General features: G+C 44.3%; 1 protein-coding gene across 1 annotated transcript in view; it reads left to right on the plus strand.

Annotated features, from left to right (window-relative positions):
* The first annotated feature begins 11,972 nt into the window (after positions 1-11,972).
* The window catches only part of TSPAN18 (tetraspanin 18), a 64,338-nt gene continuing 58,294 nt past the window's right edge, over positions 11,973-18,016 (plus strand). Inside the window, exon 1 of the mRNA XM_030482454.2 lies at positions 11,973-12,106. The gene's annotated coding sequence lies outside the window, so the exon portion shown is untranslated. The remainder of the gene's footprint in view (positions 12,107-18,016) is intronic.

Consider the following 18,016-nt stretch of genomic DNA (forward strand, 5'->3'; position numbering starts at 1 on the left):
TGCAAAGCAATGCAGAGAGCATGTTTGAAATTCTTTTATACATTTCTAAGCTAACAGTGAGAAGCATGCTCTCTTGCTGTCCAGAGATAAGGGAAAACTGCCCTTGAAGAACTCAAGTGTCCAAAATACGAGTTCATTTCTGTTTCTTAGCACATGGACCAATTTGAAAACACTTCTATTTTTTCTCTTCACATATTCAACCATAACCACAGTGCGAGGCATTGTGAGTCCGGCCTTTCTGGTTGCTGTTTTCTGTGTTTCCTTACGCCTCTCACTGGTCCCTGGGGCTTGGGAGGGTGTTTATTGCAAATGAATGCTTAATGTCTGCCTTGAGCTACTTGTCTGGCCTGGATTTTCTGGTTGCAGTGCTCTGGAAGCAGCTATGTGCAGAGAAGGGCCCTGTTGAGCGTTATTCGGGCACAGGGAGATGATCTTGCATCTTATAGCTGGTTTTAGTGAGGGCTTTCTGGTCTTACTAGTTGGCAGTTCATTTGGCAGAGGAGAGCTTGGCGAGGAGATCTTAGAATCATAGAATGGTTTGGGTTGGAAAGAACCTTAAGATCATCCAGTTCCAACCCCGTGCCATGGGCAGGTATGCCTTACAGTAGTTAACTTGTACAGAAGTCTGCTGGCTGAGTGCGAGCTGCATGGATTGGATGGTTGAAGGAGATACCTTACAGGCCCTGGGTAAGAGCAAGACAGGGTGGCAGCCATTCAAAGGAGGCACTGGGGAAGAAAAGCTCATGGTGAGCCAAATGCGGCTTGCTCATGAAGCTAAGTCCAAAGGGGAAGGAGACCTCTGGTTCTAGACATCTGTGCTGTGATGTTGTTCTGACCACTTCCATCTGGGATGCTAGCTGGTGCCTGGACCTTAGTTGTCCTTCTCTCCTGCCTTTCATCTAAATGCAGCTGGTTTATGTTGCAGCTGGTAGGTAGGGTGGGCTTTAACAATGTGCATCTCTGAAGCTCTGGCAAAGTCAGTCTGAGATGTACTTAGGTGAGGGATATACATGCTACATCTCTCGTGACTGCCTTGAGACTGACTTGATTGTGCCTTGGAAGAGGTGTCTGATGCTTTGCCTGGATAGACTGAAGATGTTCGAGAAACCTCTCCAAGGCTGAAGCCAATCAGTAACATTTGATTGCACCATCAGTACAAAGGAGCAAGGTTTCACTCTCTCTAAGGCTTTGTCCTTTTTCCCAGTTGCTGGGCTCACTTCCCATGTGCAAGAAAACATTTCTCAGCTGATGGAAAGTATTTATTCATGGTCTTAGCTTGAGCTGTCTGCAGACTGCTGTGTCTTGCCAACTGGTAGCCAGACATTAGAGCTGATCTGAGTAATTATGGGCTTTAAGCAGCAGCTTTCACCTGGTGAGTCAAAGGGAACAAAGGTTTCCCCTTGGAGGAACTCTCTTAAGCTTATCGCAGCTGGAAGTTGCTTTCTGAGGGCCTTTAAGCAGCTTACTCCATCCAAAATGAAATACAGCTGTCCAGAGCAGGTAATACTCTCTTAGCAGCTACACCATAACTGTGCCAGGAGCCTTTTTGAGTGCCGGTGTGCCCAGGAGTCCAAAACAAACAATGCAGCAGAGAGGTTTTGTGCAGGTGATGGTTTTGGGATTGGTTTTCTTCTCATGGTTTCCCGATTGCAATTCCTGCCTACTTAAGGATTGCAATCCTTAATCAGGGACTGCCAATCATAGAATCATAGAGTGGTTTGGGTTGGAAAGGACCTCACGATCAACTAGTTCCAACCCCCTGCCATGGGCAGGGACGCCTCGCACTAGACCATGTCACCCAAGACTCTGTCCAACCTGACCTTGAACACTGCCAGGCATGGAGCATTTACCACTTCTTTGGGGAACCTGTTCCAGTGCCTCCCCACCCTCACAGGGAAGAACTTCTTCCTTATATCTAACCTAAACTTCCCCTGTTCAAGTTTGAACCCATTACCCCTTGTCCTATCACTACAGTCCCTAATGAAGAGTCACTCTCCAGCATCCTTGTATGTCCCCTTCAGATACCAGAAGCTGCTCTGAGGTCTCCACGCAGCTTCTCTTCTCCAGGCTGAACAGCCCCAACTTTCTCAGCCTGTCTCCATATAGGAGGTGCTCCAGCCCCCTGATGCCCTCTAGACTCTTGTGGAATGGTGCAGTCAAGAGTGAAGTTCCAGTAAAATCTCCTGTGGTTGATTCTAAGGCCAATAGGCTTATTTTAGTTCACACCCCATCTTAGTCAAACTCTCTTACAAATAGCATTGGTCTTTTCTTTTTCGCTGTCTCTCAATCTCACTGTTTGTAGTCTGGTGCAAAATGCTGAAGTGCAGATGTGCCATTTGTTGAAATGCTGAAAAAAGCTCTTGAAGCTGAAATTATGTGTGGAGGAATGTCAGGCAAAAGTTAAGGTCGTGTTCATTTGCAAGACGTATCTTTGCAGACAGCTCTACAGTAGAAAAGTAGAATGTAGGGTCTTGGTTGGAAGGAATAGCCCCTGCAATGGCAAAGAGGGTTTGTGGTGCCATTGTCAGGAGGAAATCAGCGAATCAGAAGCCTCTCTATTGCTCTGGCTGATAAAAAGTTGTATTTTGGCTTCCACAGCCTATTACAGGCTCCAAAATCAACCTAGACAGTAAGATCGGCATGTGCAGTGTTTTGGAAACCGTTTGGGATAATGAGCAAGGCAGAAGTCCCACCATTTATTTCAATGACATCTAAAAGCTTTGGGAATGGATCACCACTTCTGAAAACTTTGTGAAGCTTCTCCCTCTCCAGCTGTTTGGGATCTAGTTGTGCTGCTGTTGCAGACACAAGAGTTGTGCCCTCAGCTTCAATGGGATTGTTGTTTCCCTTGGCTGTCCCTCCTCCTCTTGTGTTCCGCAGGCTCAGAAGTGCTCCTTCACCAGTTGCCTAACAGAGTCTTCCAGAAGTGTCTTCTCTGACAATATAGTGGTTTTACAACAGAAAGAGTTTTAATAACTGGAGAATTTTAATAAATTTAAAGATTTTAATACATTTTAAGTATTGGGAAAGTGAGGAAGTGATGTTCCTTTGCTGAGGCACTGTGAGAGTGAGCCAAAAGGCTTGCTTTCTATGTCTTTCAGAGGGTTGGCATCCCGTTTCTCCAGGGAAATCCTTTGGGAACTGGGTTCTGTTGCAGAACTCGCAGAGTATTTGTTCTGCCTGTGCCCTCTAACAACAACAATAGTCCTTGAACTAAAGTGCCTGACCAGTTCCATACTTGCAACTTCCATATGTCACTCTGCTTTTGGTTACTAGTTGTTTAAAGCTGTTGGATGAGAGGGAAAAAGAGAAAACCAGTAGAATGGACTAGGGGAAAAGCAGCTAATGAACAATATTTGCAAACAGGAGACATGCCCTAGTAACGAAAGCTGGTACAAGTCCTCAGAATCCCCATCATGAGATACAAGTCCTCAGAATCCCCATCATGAAAAAAATACCAGCCAGAAATAGTCACCTTCTCCCTAGTCAGTCATTTCTGATGTACAATAATTCTGCTGGATACCACACAGTACAAAATGGCTTTAAGGTGCTTGTACAACTGAGCTTTAGTGAAGGAAAAGATTACCTCATCTCTATTTCAACCACGTTCTGGAATTGCTGATACAATTACTGGTAGTCATGTTTCTTTTGGACCATTTAAAAGTTTCGGCTGGTTTTACATTGCATTCCAGAAAGAAGTCTGTTAGAATTGTTCTTTCCTGAAGGATTGGTGATCAGAGTTATTTATCTTTATTTATTTCTTTTGAATGTACAGGGAATAGAAGGTAAAATGAAAAACACAGCTCTTAAAATACAGTTTTCTGCTTCTATTTTCTGGGAGAAGAAGTAAAAAAAATAGATGTATCCCTTTGCCTGGTGCTAAATTGGAATTCTTCCTTATCTTCTTCTGCTGTTTATTTGTCTGGCTCTCTGTTCTTCATCCCTTCCAGTTACTGGCTTTCTGCAGTGAATAGGTGCCTTTCTGTTGTGCAGACAGAGTAAACCCTTTTGTGGCCTGTAAGATATATGTCTTTACATTCTGATTCTTGGTACTTGAAAATCTTGTACCTATTCCTGTAGGGCTCAGCACTTCATTTATTACAGTTTCCTGCCATGAACAATCCTACTGCACAATGACAATATAACTGTTAACCAAGTTGATTAAACTGTACTTCCATGTGCAGAATCATAGAATCATAGAATAGTAAGGGTTGGAAAGGACCTTAAGATCATCTAGTTCCAACCCCCCTGCCATGGGCAGGGACACCTCGCACTAAACCATGTGGCCCAAGACTCTGTCCAACCTCGCCTTGAACACCACCAGGGATGGAGCATCCACAACCTCCCTGGGCAACCCATTCCGGTGCTTCACCACCCTCACTGTAAAGAACTTCTTCCTTATATCTAATCTAAACTTCCCCTGTGTGGTAGGTGTCTTTGGCTTGCAAGTTCCAATGAAGTTTTCTCACTGATAATCTTTAAAGCTGCTCTATTTTGACTGATTTCAGAATTGGATTTGCACTGTACCCTTCTATGGTAGCCTTTATTCAGAGGTTAAGTAGCAAAATCAAACCTTTATGTGGTTTATTTGCACCTATGCACAGCTAAAGTCGACTCAGATTGTGTGAAGAAGGCAGTCAAGAACAGCAGAAGGTTGGATGCTGAGTGACAGAGGTTAGGGTGATGTGGCATGTGGGCCAGAAGACTTGACCTACTCAGTGGGGAAAATAAAGGGTATGAAGGGAGAGGGTGGTTTTCTCCATGTCCTGGAAGATCATAATCTTTTTCTTTTGCACTGGGCACTCTGATTTCATGCGCTGATCACAAGATTCATTAGTCTGAAGGACCGAAACCTTTGAGCCATGTGCTAGATATTTGGGATGTGATGAAAATGCCAAGCCACGTAGTATGTAATAGCTTTGTTACTGTGGTTGGGAGGATTTAGGCGGAGTTGCAGGCACTGGAATGGAATTTTGCAAGCTTTTACACTTCATTTCAAGAGGATAATGGAACAGAATTGCATGTCCTTTTCCATAATTGGCTGTGGCTTTCTCCTTGGCCTTTACCATTTGATTATTGGTTTCTGTGTGCCCTTTCCTCTTGAAATACTACTGCTAAGTCCTTTAAAATTATTGTGTCTTTCAAGAAAAACAATCAAGTCTTAAGAGGCATTTTGGAGCGGCGGGGAATCTGGAGTTTGTTTAAAGAAAGAGGATCTGAAGAAGATAAAGCGGAAGATATCAGCTATGCAGAACTAATGATGCAGTCCAAAAGAGAATTGAATACAACTCCATGAATGCTCCCTTCTATATTAACTTTTTCACTGAGAAATCTTTTGAAGGCACATAATCACACACACATGTATTATACATAAAACTCTGTAATGCATAAGAGTACAGTTGGATCTAACACTGTGTGAGGAAGCCCATGGCACTCTCATGGAGCAAGCAAGTAACACTAAATTCCCTAGGTGGGAATCAAAGCCTTTCCAAACCTTATCACCAGCAGATGTTTGAATTGCTAATAACAGACGTACAGTGTGTGCTGCCTTGAATATCTGTTTTCCTTCCACCCTTGGATTCTCCTGTAATTTCGGGAACATCCTACCCAAAGGTGTCAATGTGTCTGCTCAGGTGAATCAGAGGAAAGAGATCCAAGAGGTAGATGAGAGCCTTCGAGAAGTGTGATACAAACCAGCCAGATTGTCAGAGCTAATATAGTGACAGCTTGACTGTGAAAACCCAAGCATTGTGCCAAATATCCCAGGGATCAGCCAGCCTTTTATTCAAAGGAAGAGGAGAGAGCAGCAACAGCAAACCTAAGTTAACAGTTCAAGCTGACAGAAAGCATTATTTCTGAGTGAAACAAGAAAGAATAACTCGAAAAAGAGTTAGACTAACCGTTGTTTATGCACTTAAAAGTATTTCAAACCCAAGAGAAACTAAGGAATTAATGGTGCTTGTTAAAAGATGATGTAAAATTATTTGAAATAACTATTAATAATGCAAAATGCTTCTGTTAGGCAGCCTGGTTCCTCGGAGTAGGTAATTTAATCTTATTGCTGAGGAAGTGCCATTGGTTTCTTTTTCCAATAGGTTTAGGGCACAGAGGGCATTTGGATTAATGAGAGGCAGAGACGGTAGGAAAATACTCCATTATTGCTGGCCTTTGATAAGGCTGGGTAATTAGTGAAACCTTTGCAAGAAATATCTTTCATTTCAATGTAATTCGAAAATAATTGTCTTATCTGGCAGAGATAGCATCTGTGTTGACTGATAACATGCAGGTAACATGAAACATCTACTTCAGAAGTGTACATGTGCTAGCGTGGTTCTGGCTGAGTTGGTCAGCTGAAGGCCTCCATGGTGAGGTATATTAAAAACCTATAAAGAACAATACATACCAGCGTTTGCTGTTCATTTAAATGGGGGAAACTGGCCTCTTTGGGGCAGTTTTTGGGTGCCAGCTGAGAATCTCTTGTGCTCATTTACACCAGAATCCATGAACATCAGTAAGCTGTGGACTTTGCTTTTAAGGATGAATTTTACAAGCTGTAAAAGAAACAACTTCCAGGGAAAGAGCAGAACAAGAAAGGAAGAAACAGTGATCTACATACTAAAGGAACAGGATTGAGAGTGAAGATGTTCTCTTCCCACATCTGTCACTGGCTTCCTGTCTGATCTTTACAACCAGTATCTCTCTGGATTTCTACTTCCCATCTGGAACAAGGAAAATACTAATATTTCCTTTTTTTTTTTCTGCTTTTTTGTCTGTTTAGGCAGCAAGCTCTTTGGGCAGGGGACTCTTCCATGCTGCACACAGTAAAAAGCTGGGTTGTGCGGGTCCTTATGGGGTTCCTGTGATATGAATAGTAACAGAGAGGAAGGAAGATGTCCAAAGGAGTGTTTTTGGAAAAATGACCAGTAGTTTACTTCTTTTTTCCTTCTTTCCCCTCTTGTTTTGAGAGAGAATGCAAATTCCTTTGCCTTAGTATGGAGGGAAGTTAATGCATTTCTAATATGTAGCTTTAAGTAGTTTAGTGCAGTTGGTGGAGGTGGATTTGGTCAGTGTCTGATCATGTCATTTGATGTGCTACTAGACATGTGCTGGCTGTTCACATTCACTACTATATATTGATTAAATCTCTCACACACATGTGCTTTTATATATCTGAACACAAGTTTTGGAGGTGTGCCAGATCAACCTAGGGCGTTGGATGCTGTGACCTACAATCTCTCTGGGCATAATTTCTGTGGGAAAGATGTTAATTGCTAGATAGGTTTGTACCTTTCACTGTCAGGCATTTTGGCAATGCTGTTTTCAGCAGGGCAAACCGTGGTTTGCCCAGAGTCTGCTCTGTAACTGGAGCTGCATCTGCTGCTCCTGGGAAAGCCAAGCCTTGCATCTGATCTGGAATGCCAATGAGCCCATATAAAGCTGTTAATGTCTGTGTGAGGGGTTTTTTTTCAGTCCTCATTACCAACCTGATAGAAAGATAATTCCTCAGCTGCTGTTCCAACCTGTGGGATTTTACCCACTTAATTAATTTTCTTTCTTGTTAAAGAAGATCTCTTTTTAATGCACAAGAAGCTGTGCTTGACTGGCTTTTGAGGGACTCTTCTCATGTCTAATATCAAAGGCACAGAGGCCCCAGGAGCTGGAGGGGGAGCCCTGGGGGCAGCATGCCTGTGGAGGCTGAACTTGGAAGCGCTGCCTTGTGTGCTGTGAGGGCAAGCTCTGGAGGGGAGCCAGCCTACACAACAGAGGGGAACCCTGCTTCCCTTCCCCTGCTCCCTCCTTTTGCCACCATTCAGCAATAGAATGGGAGCTTGGGACATGACCAAAGAATAACAAACTGCATGCTGAGAGTTAAAAATGCCAGCCCTCCACCACCCTCCCCAACCTTTCAGCGTGTCAGGGAGCTGTCTGTGTAAATAAATACACGTATCAAACAATAAGCAGATGCCTTTTTACATGCACTGTTTTCAGCCTGAGATATTCCTTTTCTGGTGCAGCTCGTCTCGGCATCTGTCAAGCTAATGCCAACTCCACAGCTCCCTTTCAGTGGTGTTTAATGCACAAAGTTTGTGTTGTGGGAAGTGGAAAATGTAATGAAAATGGCTTGTTTTACATCTGTTTTGGTGTTGCTTGTGATGTATAAAATGTAAAATGGGAATGCTTTGTGTTCCTCCTGATCTCTGTGTCGGTATATAGTGCAAACTCTTGTTCCTTATACTTGATTAAGTGCCTTTATACAAACATGTGGTATGATTGTAGAAGTATAAAAGGCAGCAAAAAATCATTTGTAAAATATAACACCATTGGGGCCCCAAAGCAAACAAACTTTGAAGTGGGGAGGAAGCTGTGATGGGGGTTGGATTTAAAATAAAATAATAATAATACTAAAAAAGCTTAATTCCAGCAGTCTCTTGTACCCCTTAAATCAAACCAACTTCAGGAGCCACAGAGCCTAAAGCCCCCAAGGGTATATCACAGTGGCAGTGTTTGAGGAAGCGGCACCTGTGAGCTGCAAGGCTGGGTCAGATCTTGTCTAACCCAAGGTCTTGTCTCTGATAGCAGCCAGCAGTGATTAGAGAGAATGTAAGAGCAGGGCAACTAACCAGGAGAAATCCCATGTTAAGCTCCTGTTTATTTTTGTTTTCATATTAAAAATGTATTGAGCCCAGATGACCCATACTCTCCTGGCTCTATTGATAAAGCATCTATGGGGCTAAAGGAGTATTGGATCCCATGATGCTGCTGTCCCTCAGTCCCTCTGCACCAGCATGGGTTTTTATTGTCCTTATTCACATTTCACACATGCTGTTGCTTTTGCTTTAATGGAATACAAAGGAATCACAATTAAAAAACCATAATCATACTGTTTACACAGGCAACAAAGTCCTGAAGACAGGTCTCTGTCAGACTTAGATTCTAAGGTCTGCAGAGAGAAAGGAGAATATTCCTGCTCCTTGAGACACTCTCATTGGATTAGATATAAACAAAGCGAGGGGAAGGGAGAAGCATGGTCCTTCACCGGAGAGGAGAGTTTAGAACGACCTGAGATGCTTCTGTTTCTTAATATTCCTTGAACAGAGATGATTGAAATCTGTCATCTGAGCAAGTACGCACAGAAGACAAAATACAGTGTTAGCGAACCTAAATATATTAGAGCTCTCTACTTCTGATGATCGTGGTACATCAACTAGAAGAGTAGTAGGGAATGAATGGGTTTTGCCTGCATGGACAGCACTGCTCTTCCACAGTGGAAAGGGAAAACTGGTATTAAAGATGCCATTGAATCAAAATTTTTGATGACTGTCAACGACACTTTCCATCTTCTGGTTTCAGAGCACTTTACAAACCTGAATAAATTAGTCTTGTTTTTTCTTCACTGTCTCCAGCAGCTGGGACTTACTATCCAATACTGCATGTCTGAAACAACTAGGACCATGTCCAATAAGATAGGTTTCTATTAGGCAGCAGACACTTCGTCCTGTGCAGCAGTATGTGGATGTATACATTTTCCTGCGTGCAAGCACTTGTCCTCTTGAATATTTTCTCTTCCCTATTAATGAACCAGAATGTGACTGGTATGTTGTGTATTTGAAATGCCAGGCTGTGCAGAGGCAGGGAAGAGACATTAAACAACTCCCGCAGGAGGGTGAAGCTCAGCTGGAAGCATGTGAGCCCTCTAGAGATAGGAGTAAGGAGAACATCTGTCTTGAGTAGCTCTTTGGTGGCCCCTGTTCTGCTCACTACACCATGCTCATTCTCTAGTGCATGTAAGGTGAATGACAAGGGTGCTGAGCTCTCTTCATCAGGGGGTCTGTGGCTGGATGGCAGCGTGTGGTGTTCCTATGTCCCATGAGCCTCTCCCTCATCATAGAATCAATGGAATGGTTTGGGTTGGAAGGGACCTTAAAGCTCATCCAGTTCCAACCCCCTGCCAAGGCAGGGACCTCCACTAGAGCAGGTTGCTCCAAGCCCCTGTGTCCAACCTGGCTTGACACTGCCGGGGATGGGGCAGCCACAGCTTCTCTGGGCTCCCTGTGCCAGCGCCTCGCACCCTCACAGGGAAGAACTTCTGCCTAAGAGCTCATCTCAATCTCCCCTCTGGCAGGTTAAGCATTCCCCTTGTCCTGTCCCTACAGGCCCTTGTCCAAACCCCTCTCCAGGTTTCCTGGAGCCCCTTTAGGCACTGGAGCTGCTCTAAGGTCTCCCCTTAAGGAGTCTTCTCTTCTCCAGGCTGACCCAGCCCAGCTCTCTCAGCCTGTCTCCAGAGCAGAGCTGCTCCAGCCCTCGCAGCATCTCTGTGGCCTCCTCTGGACTTGCTCCAACAGCTCCACATCCCTCTTGTGTTGTTGCCCCAGAGCTGGACACAGGACTGCAGGGGGGTCTCAGGAGAGAGTAATAGAGGGGGAGAATCACCTCTCTTGACCTGCTACTTGTCCTGGGGCAGTGTGAAGTAGCACCTCTGTAGAGGAGAGCAGGGGGCTGCTGACAGAAGGGCTGATATCCACATACATGGCAGGAATTTCCTTTCATGCGGTCTGGTGTGACAACAGCACTTCCCAGCTGGTTTTGTTAGTGGCTTTGTAATCTAGTGGATGGACAAATAAACGCTCGTCCAGCTCAGTATGGCTGTTTTCTCCAGAGAGCGTGACAAAGAAGGGGAGCTGGAGCTGTCAGGCTGCAGCCCCATGTCAGTGTTTTACAGGGCTGCTGGAAGGAGTGCTGTGAAAGGACCTCTGTCCCAGCTTTTATTCTTGACCCTGGAGGAGTTTCTAAGTGCTGTGTTGTGGGGGGAGCACTGATGCTCCCTGACATGTGGACACTTGGCATTGGCTTTGGGATGCTAGAGGGTCTGGGCAGGGAGAAGGGGTTTGGTTTCAAAAGAGAGCAAATCAGCAAGGTAGACTGGGGAGCGAAGTCATACTCTGAAATGGATTTGCATGGCGCCAGCCTCCTATCTGAATTGGAGCTGTCAGGGAGGATGAGTTCCAGGCTCGGTGCTGTTTTCCAGAGAGAAGCTGTTACGGGGTTATTGCTCTAAGTGCTGGCTCCACCTCTGTGCCCTGGCTCTGCCTGACTTCTGCAAAGAGAAGACAGACAAGATCTGGCATGATCCCTCCTGCATTCCCACTGGCCTTTCCTACCTTCTGCAGGCTCTGATTTACCTTCTTTCTCTTGCTTATTGCTTTTGCCACATGAGCATCTCCCACTGAATCCTTGTCCTCCTGGCTCCGTTGGCATCTTCGTCCCACCCTTACCTGCCCCTCAGCTCCATCACTTTGCCCTCTTTTTCATCCTCAGTCTTTTCTGGCTTCATCCATTCAGCGTACAGTTGTACTCTAGCATCTATCCAGTGTTTGCGTATGTTTGTATACAATACACGAACATGTATATTTGTACATTAACATGGGGGAGTTGGAACTAGATGATCTTAAGGTCCCTTCCAACCCTAACTATTCTATGATTCTGTGTGTGTGCATATTTGTTTCATACAATACATTTGTGTGTGTCTTAAACATTTAACTACCTTTGATTTTTCATACATACCCCCCACTCCATCCTTTGTTCTGGCATTTGCCTTCAGGGGACTCACATCATCTCTTCCTGGTGGTCCTGTACTCTCCTGTTTCTGTGGACAGGGAAGCAGGAGGGAAAGATGCAGAGCAACTCTGTTGCTCCTTTCTTCTTCTGCTGGAAATTGTGCTGCCTTCCTCCTGCTTTCTGGTCAAAGCCCTTTTCTAACCAGTCTAAATGGACTGGAAAGTAAGGAGGAAGATTGTGCCTTGCCAGGGTCCTCAGGGTCAGTACCAGATGCTTCCCCTCACCTCCTTCAGGTATGCAAGAAAGAGTTGATCTTTACCTGAGAAAGAAGCAGCTTTGCAAAGCAAGGTCACAGTCTTCTCCTCAGGCACAGTGTGGAGCTACGTGTCTCATATATTTCTCATTGCTCTTTCTGACAGGTTGACCAGTCTGGATCACGGCACTAAGGACCTGAAGCAAGGATCCTGCCTAATGCATGTGTGTTACGACCTGACTTCTTGAGGAAAACAAGTGTTTCTCTGAAGGTCTGCCCCTTCAAAGCAGCACGCAGGTAAGGCAGACGGTGCTCCTAATGCTCAGGCTCTGGGCAGGATGCAGTGGATTGAGCACAGGAATTTTATCATTCATTTGGCTCAAGAGGAGCTTTGTCACCTCTGCCTGCTATGTCTGTAGGGGTGAAACCTTACATTGTATTTACAGCACGGGGAGTATTATTTCAGCAAAAAACGTGCTTTTGGAGGATTAAGATTGCTCATATGGTTGAGATAAATATAGGCTAAAAGTGTGGGAGGAATATGCTGAAAAAAGCAGAATGTTACATATGATGTATTAATAAAACAATGTTTGGACTTCTTGTTCTAAAATAATTTTATACTGAAAATCACCTAAATTTAAACAGAGAGCTTTTTAAGAAAAGCGATAAAGAAGCACATGTTGGGGGGAAGGGGTTAAATGAGAAATTAATCTGATCATTTAGTTTTCAACTGGTCAAGATGTTTCAGGTCATCCGAAAGTGAAGAAAAACCCTAAAGCAAACAAATGGAAAAGCCTTGCAGTTCTAATCACTATGATTTGTGGAAACCAGATCTAGAGAAGACGAGGCCCTTTAGTCCAAACCCTTAATCCCCTACTAGTGTGTAATATCATTCCCAGCAGCATCTACCAGTCCTGTTCTAAACGACGGGATTTTCCCTTGTCCCCTTGGGATACTATTGCACAGTCTAATAGAATTAATCTGCTTACTTCTCTGACAACCCCTGACCACTGCCGATGCAATTAGTAGTTGGCGATGGGAGGATTCTGTTTCCTATGCTGTATTATGAAGGCTTAGGGCTTTATTGTGTTAAACCAGACATCAGTTGCAAGCTTGTATGCACGAGTGTGGCTTATCTGTCAGTACTTATTACAGCCCCATAAATGGCTCTCACTACAGGGTTCTCAGACTTTTCTACAGTCATAATTGAGGATCTGATAAGGCACAGACTAATGTATCTGAATACCTGTGAGAAAGATGGTATGATTGGAAACTCAAGCGAAACTCTGGTTGTGCTGGAGATTCTCAGAGGCAATTTACTTCTGTGTTTCTGGAGTGTTGTCTGGCTCATTTGTGATTTGTCTCTCGGACAATTTATGCTCCATCCCTGGCGGTGTTCAAGGCCAGGTTGGACAGAGCCTTGGGCGACATGGTTTAGTGCGAGGTGTCCCTGCCCATGGCAGGGGGGTTGGAACTAGATGATCTTAAGGTCCTTTCCAACCCTTACTATTCTATGATTCTATTCTAACTGTATGAAACAGCTTTTTGCTATGTGTGGTGCTGCTGAAGGTACCACTGCACTTTTCCATCTGCAAATTTCAGGCTTGTCTTGGACGTCTGCTGATGTTTATGTCAAATAACCAGATGAATATAAGGTCAGATAAACTGGAGCTGGAAAACCATAGCTTGTTAGTCTGTCTCCACTTAACAGAAAGTGGAGCTTCCTTCTTCACCCATTTTGCTCCTCAAATTTGGAAAAGCTTTAGCAATAAGAACTGTTACTCAGTTTCTAAAGCACATGGATGGAGTTTCAACCTGTTTAGACCTGGAGACTGCAGCAGCAGCTGATCTGTATGACATTCTTTGTGTGGACACTTGGATTCATCCTCTTCCAAAGTGAATTAAAACCCACATCCTAACACAGAAAACAACAGCTATAAAATTGCTGTTGGATGTTTGAACGAGGCTGCAATGTGAAGCAGGGCCAGGGGTGCTGAAAACCCATGCACATTCCAGATTTTCACATGGGCTGTGTCCACTGGCACAAAAAGAGGATACGGTCCTGTTCCTTCCTCCCTCCCAGTAAATCCCTGGCTCTAACGTGCCATAGCTTTTTGGAGCATTTCCTCAAATAGAAAGCCTGAATATAAACTTAGCCACTGGTCCAGTCTTTCATTTTCAAGGTAAATGAATCAAGCCTATTAAAAGCCTGTGTTTGTCAGATCAGAAGTTCCTAAACACTGAAGATAGAGTTGCAAATGTGATATGTGTGAATGGTTGATGTGTTCAGCGAGTCCAGTGCTAATTTGCCCATTGTTTTTAATCAGTTGAAATCCTTTTCCAGCCTGGTGCTTGGCTGCTTCACGTGCTTTTGTAGCAGGCTTTAAAGGATGGGGAGGTGGTGACTGAAGCAAGGCGTAATGATCCGTAGCGCTTTAGATCATCTGCAGCTTATGTTTCGTGTCCTGCATGCCAGTCAAGCTTTATTGCAGCTGAAGTGTCAGCAAACCCAAGGTAGATATGTACCATTCCTCCTCTACTCTTCCCTTCTCCTTCTCCCTGCAAGTTTATCTTGCTGCTAGCTTCTTAAAAGCTCTGCATTAGCTGGGGGGGGCTGTGAAGTAAAAGGCATGCTTTAAATACAGATGCTGGTGATAGTCCTTTCAAAAGCTGCCTTTCTCAAGCTGGGAGCTATTGACCCCTTTCAGTGCAGTCACAAAGAAATCCAAGAGGAAATGGAGGGCGAGGGCCAGCAGGGAATATATATATATATAATTTTTTTCCCCCTCAAGTCATCTTCTTACTGCCCCCCCTGCCAGGCTGGCTATTGTTTGAGACTCCACATGGGATACCAGTTCCCATATAAGGAAAATGGCATCATGCTACATTCTTTCTAAAAATTGATTTTTTACAGTTGCCCTTTTTTTTTTTTTTTTTTTGCCCTTTTTTTTTGCCTTTTTTCTCCTCTTTTTTTTCTTGCCAAAAGTTGTTCTGCTTTTATGAAAGCTCTGGGCAAAAGCAAAGTGTATGTGTACATCGGTCTGTGTAAAAGATTTTGCTTTGGCTCCACTATCACAGGGTAGGTGATTAGGCAGGGCAGTGAGAGCAAATGAGGCTTAGCTACCGTGACACGAACATTTTTATGCATCTTGAGCTCATTAATAATCATCCTTGCCTTTTGTTTTTTCCTTGCGTAAGAGGATTCTCAGCCATAGAGGCATAGAGTGCCCCTCTGTGTCCCTCTTCATCCACAATCTACCCTCTATTCAGTGTACGTTCCAGTGCTGATGCAAGCATGCCTGGACTCTTACATGGGGATTCTGCCTTTTGCACCCAGGGTGCTCCCCACTGAATTTCAAACACCTATTTCTCTGTTAAGAGGTGAAAACCTTTTTCCACCAGAATTTTATGGTTTTTGATCAAGAGATGGGACAAAACCAGTGCTGCTGAACTGAGGCTTCTATTTCTCCCCAGTGCCTGAAAACATGGTTTATGAGATGGCACTAAATCTTCGTTGCACTGTGCTAGATGAGGACATGGAGATGCAGAGACCTGAACCTCCTGCTCCCAGCTTCTGCTTGGTCCATTCCTGATGATGTGTTGAGTGAGTGGCATGCACCAGTTTAGGCTACCAGCTTGCTCTGCTCTGCTTGATGAACAAGTCCAGTGCTGGTGACAACCCTAGTTCAACGATCATAAAATCATAGAATCATAGAATGGTTTGGGTTGCAAAGGACCTTAAGATTGTCTAGTTCCAATCTCCTGCCATGGGCAGGGACATCTTCCACTAGACTATGTCACCCAACACTCCATCCAACCTGGCCTTGATGGGGCAATGATGCCCAAAGGCAGCTGAAACATTTGAGCCCATAGGGGCAATGGCTATGTGCAGCAGTATTTTAAAGGCTGAGATGCTTCCATAAGCAGCAGGGGTGGATCAGAACATGCGCCAGCTCAATAAAAGGGCTGAAAACACCCCTGAGGTTTGTTTTTTGTTTCCTGGTGCAACTGTCATCCCTTGCGATGAACAGAAACTTCCCGCTTTGTGGAAGTCTGGACTCCAAACAAATCCACTGAGTGACTTGTGCAAATGAACAGCTGGAGCAACATGAACATAATAAATAAGGCTGAATTCCCTGACTCCATAAAGCAGAGGCAGAATCCAGAGTGGGAAAAGCATAGGTCTGGGAGATGGGAACACAGCCAGCTCTTGGGGAGGAGTGAATGCTTGTGCATGTGCACATAAGAGTTGTGCGCTCTTCCTCTTGTGTCCTCTTGTATCATACAGTTATAGAATGCTTTGTGCTGGAGGGGGCCTTAAAGCTCATCCAGTTTCAATCCACTGCCACAGGCAGAGACACCTTCCACTAGACCAGGTTGCTCCAAGCTCTGTTCAAGCTGGCCTTGGTTCAGTAATTGGGATACAGTCCTTAGGGATGCTCCCTATGGCTGCCATTACTTCTGACTCCCTGTGATGGCCTATTGATTCTCCCTGTAAAAATCTGCTCAGAAACCATAATGTTGCAGACTTCTTAAGAATAAAAACAGGCAAACCCCAATAGCCTCTTAGAAATAGCAGCAACAAATTTTGGAGTTCGTTTTCTACCATCATGTCATAATACTCAATCTGTGTTATGTTGAGGTGTGGTTACAGAAGCAGAAAAATGGAAAATAATTTCTATAACCCCTTTTTTTCCCAGAAAATTAATTGTTGTTGTTGTTATTATTATTGTATACTCTGGCAATATATGCTTCTTCCTCTTTAAAATATTGAACAATTGGACAACTTTTAAAGAAATTGGAATTCTGTGAAAATGGAGTTGGGACTTTTTATAGGTTTTTATAAAAGCCTGGAAATGGAGACTGCATTGACCAAAGAAAGCAGCTGTATTGAGAAAGTTCTATTTTTCTTTCATTTTCCTTTAGACTATGAATTGATTTGTTTGGAGAAGCTGTGCTACTCTCACATCTTTACAAACTGAGTCTCCAAAGGAATCTTCCCCTTATGATAAATTGTGCTTATATTAGAGATAAGATTGTGGAAGCCTTGGCAGTATGGCAAGGGAATGTCCTCACATAGCTTTTTCTTCACAAAAGATCATTTGGTGCCTCCCAAATGCTGCCTACTGAGGTACCAAGAGGAGACACCACTCAAAGCGAGTGATGTGGAATGATGTGATGCCCCATGTGCTTAGTTCTCAAATTAGCAGTGAAGCAGTTAATGACTTTTGACATGTTGTTGGACATCTGAGTTAACACTGTACAGATAAATGGGACGTTCCTCACCCAACAGCTATTGTTTCCCAGGCCTCGTGTTTTGGTTACATTCTGCTCATGTTTATAGAATCATAGAATCACAGGCTGGTTTGGATTGGAAGGGACCTTAAGGCTCATCCAGTTCCAACCTCCTGCCACAGACAGAAACACTTTCCACTAGAGAAGGTTGCTCCAAGCTCCTGTGTCCAACCTGGCCTTGAACACTGCCAGGGATGGAGCATTTACAACTTACTTGGGCCAGCACCTCAGCACCCTCACAGGGGAGAATTTTTTTCCTTATAGCTAACCTAAATCTCCCTGTTGAAGCTTAAACCCATCACCCCTTGTCCTATCACTACACTCCCTGATGAGAAGTCCCTCTTCAGAATCCTTGTAGCCCCCTTCAGACACTGGAAGCTGCTCTGAGGTCTCCACGCAGCTTCTCTTCTCCAGGCTTAACAGTCCCAACTTTCTCAGCCTGTCTTCACATGGGAGTTGCTCCAGCCCCCTGATCATCCTCGTGGCCTCGTCTGGACTTGCTTAAACAGCTCCATGTCCTTTTTATGTTGGGGACAACCAGAACTGTTGTCCCAGTAGCTGTCATAGCCAATGATGACGTTGTGTGCACCTTTACAATTGAAAGATGAGTGTAAAGGGTGAGTGTTGAATCAGTGATGCATCCAGAGGGCAGGTAGAATATGTGGCCAGCACCATTCCCATCTTGCTCCTGGTGCTGAGGAGTACCACTTGGGATCTCGGTTGGGGTAACAGGAGGTTTCAGCTCTCAATTTCTGCTGCTGAAGGTGCTGTCAGGTAATTCATCATTAGGCTGCTGACAATGATGTGGCACATTTTTGCTGCTTCTGACTCTTACGGGTCTAGAGATGATACAAATAACCAGAGGGATCAAACAATTGACTCCACGAGAAGTGGATTGACCTTCTGAGAGGT

Source organism: Strigops habroptila, chromosome 4, assembly GCF_004027225.2.
Source record: "Strigops habroptila isolate Jane chromosome 4, bStrHab1.2.pri, whole genome shotgun sequence".
Taxonomy (NCBI): domain Eukaryota; kingdom Metazoa; phylum Chordata; class Aves; order Psittaciformes; family Psittacidae; genus Strigops; species Strigops habroptila.